The following is a 2,905-nucleotide window of genomic DNA, read 5'->3' on the forward strand; positions in this document are numbered from 1 at the left end:
TTCTAAATATATTTTTTTATACTTCCTCCATAACTGATGACTTTTGTTTTAAAAGAATATTTTCTAGTGGACTATTTTAATGTCATTATTTCTCTTACTATATTTTTTGAGTTGTTTTCTTAGTGGTGTCTATGAGTGCTCAATTATCTTAATTCATAACAATCTAGTTTAGATTAATACCAATTTCATTGTAATAGTATACAAAACTTTGCTCTTATATTAGTTCAACCTCTCCCCTCATTTGTGCAGTAAATTGCATCTTTATAGACTGTGTGCCTATCAACACAGAAAGTATAAGGAATACTTTATACATGTATAAGTTATACTTGCACAGGGGCCATACTAGTCTTGTTTGTATTGTTCCAATTTCAGTATATATGCTGCCAAATTGGGCATAATATGATCTAATATTGGCATTAAAAACTACTCTGATTTCAGTGTGAAAAATGAACCAAAGAGGAGACCAGTCTGGAGGTGAGAAGACCAGTTAGAAAATGCTGAAGTAAATCAGGTAAAAGATGAAAGAGGTCTGATCTAGATTCAGCACTAGTTTATTGGAGAAGAAATGTAGGCAACTTAACAAATTTGAAAGATATTTAGAAGATAATATCAACTAGCCTTGGCAACTGGATGTATAGTTGAGTGAAAGGAGAGACAAAATGACTAATTCTCTGAGAGAATTATGGTGCTATTCACAGATAAGGATAACATTGAAATAGGAGCTTTGGGGAAAAATACAATGAGTTCAATTTTAGACTTTTTAAATTTGTGATGCTAGTAGGATATTTAAATGAAAATAGGAGAGTTCACTAAAGATGGGGTATCTAGGTTTGAAACTTAAGTGAGCGATAGGAGCTGTGAGTAAATATTTGAAAGTGATTAATATGCAGATAGTAATGAAAGTCTTGAGAGTTTATTAGACTGTCCAATGAGAGTGTATGAAGTGATGATAGGAAAGGACCAAAGGTTGAAACCAAAGGAATAGTGATGTTTTGAGTTTGAGGATTCATCACAAGAAAATGAGAATAGCTCTAGAAGTAGCCAGAAAACAAGAAGAGTGTGTTGTCATGGAAGTTGAAAGAAGAGAATATTTCAAGAATTGAGATGTCACGTAAACTAAGGACCGTATTGTTTTTATTGGAGTTAGCAATAAGGAAAGCCATTAATTACAGTAGCATATTAAAGAGATCTGCAAATTCTCTGCTATTCCTCCCATCAAGAGATAAAATCATTTTCTCTTCTCTTGAATCTGGACTGTATAGAGCTTATATTGACCAATAAAATGTGGCAGAAGTGAGGTTGTTTAACATCTGCGACTGGAGAGCTTCTGCTTTCACAAACTTAAAACATTCCCTCCTCAAGCTTAGCTTTCATGCTGTGGGAAGCCCACATATGGAAGAGCCATGAAAAGGAGTCACTTCCAGCTAAGCTCCCAACCAAGAGTCAACACCACCTGCCAGCCATGTGAATGAGACATAGTGGATGTTCTAGTCCAGTCAAGCTTCCAGATGACCACAGCTCCAGCCAAAGCCATGCAGAAAAAAAGTATCCACTCAAGCTTAGTCAACGCACAGAATCATGAAGGATAATAAGTAGTGGCTGCTGTTTAAAATGATTAAATTTGGGGCAGCTTGTTACTTAGCAATTGATAATTTATTTTATTACTATGCTTTAATCTTTGTAAGAGACAATGTCCTGTTGAGGTTTTGCAGGTGTAAATTGCCATGGATTGAAGAGTGACAAAGGACAGAAACTGGAGACAACTATTTTAATAAGTTGATTATGAAAGAGTAAAAGCTATTTAGAATGGTATATATAAGAAGGCCTGAATTTTACAAAGGTGTTGTTAGCTTTTTATATGAGAAATTTAAATGGTGTTTAAGAAGGTGCATCCCCACGCCACAGCAGCAACACTAATATACCTACACGACAAAAGAAAATACTTAGAACTATGGTTCCCCAGTGACCTAGTAAAGAGATCCTTTCCACAGAAAACATTGAAGATACAGAAGAGAGATGGGGTGACTTATGGAGAAATGTTCCCAAGCAGATGAGAGAAAACATTATCTTTTTCAGACTCCTCCAGAAAAGATCTGATTAGTCTCATCAGACATGATCCATTATAGAGACTCTGCTTGTGGACTCTCCTATCCTGACTCCTTGGCATTCACCATATGGATGGCTGCTTTCAGCTCAAGCACTAATCCTTTTCTAATCATCTATGGCTAGGATCTTAGGTTGTATTAGTTAGGATATTATATTTTGGGCCACAAGTAACAGAACATATATTTCAAAGTGGTTGAAATATAAATCTGAAGTTTGAGGGTTGGTGAATTCAATAGCTCAATGGCATTATCGAGGTCCCAGGTTCTTCCACAGCGTTTTGCCCTGTCATCCTCAGAGTTTTGTCTCATTCTCTTAGGTTGGCTTCTGTGATTGTCTCAAGATGACTGAGGGAGTCCTAGGGGCTATATTCAGAAGGTAATGTCCTCGGACAGAAATAGGAGGTTTTTCCTTGCATCTTCCTTTCCTGTAAGGCACATAGCAGATTTCTCTTCTAATGGTTAGAATCTCATAATGCCCAGTCAATTCCAAGGGTGATTTTATGTAGATTATTTATACTTTCTGAGCTTCAGTTTCACATTCGTGAAATAGGTAGCATAGTACCTGTCTTAAGATTATTGTAAAGAATAAAAGAGAGTATTCTATTAAGTGCATAGCACATTGCCTGGATCACAGAGCCTTCTTTCTTCTATTTCATCCTCCATACTGTGTTTAGAGTTTATTTTCTAAGAAGCAAACTTAAGATTCTCTTCCCATATAAAAGACCATAACTGGCTGGAGCTTCTGGGTTGCTCAGTCAGTTGAGTGTCCAACTCTTGATTTTGGCTCAGGTCATCATCCC

General features: G+C 36.3%; 1 non-coding gene across 1 annotated transcript; it reads right to left on the reverse strand.

The window, feature by feature from the left end:
- Positions 1–289: 289 nt before the first annotated feature.
- LOC122241696 lies at positions 290–396 on the reverse strand. Its single transcript, XR_006221930.1, has one exon. It is a non-coding gene; the product is annotated as a U6 spliceosomal RNA (small nuclear RNA).
- Positions 397–2,905: the final 2,509 nt, after the last annotated feature.

Source organism: Panthera tigris, chromosome C1 (assembly GCF_018350195.1).
Source record: "Panthera tigris isolate Pti1 chromosome C1, P.tigris_Pti1_mat1.1, whole genome shotgun sequence".
NCBI classification, from domain to species: Eukaryota; Metazoa; Chordata; class Mammalia; order Carnivora; family Felidae; genus Panthera; species Panthera tigris.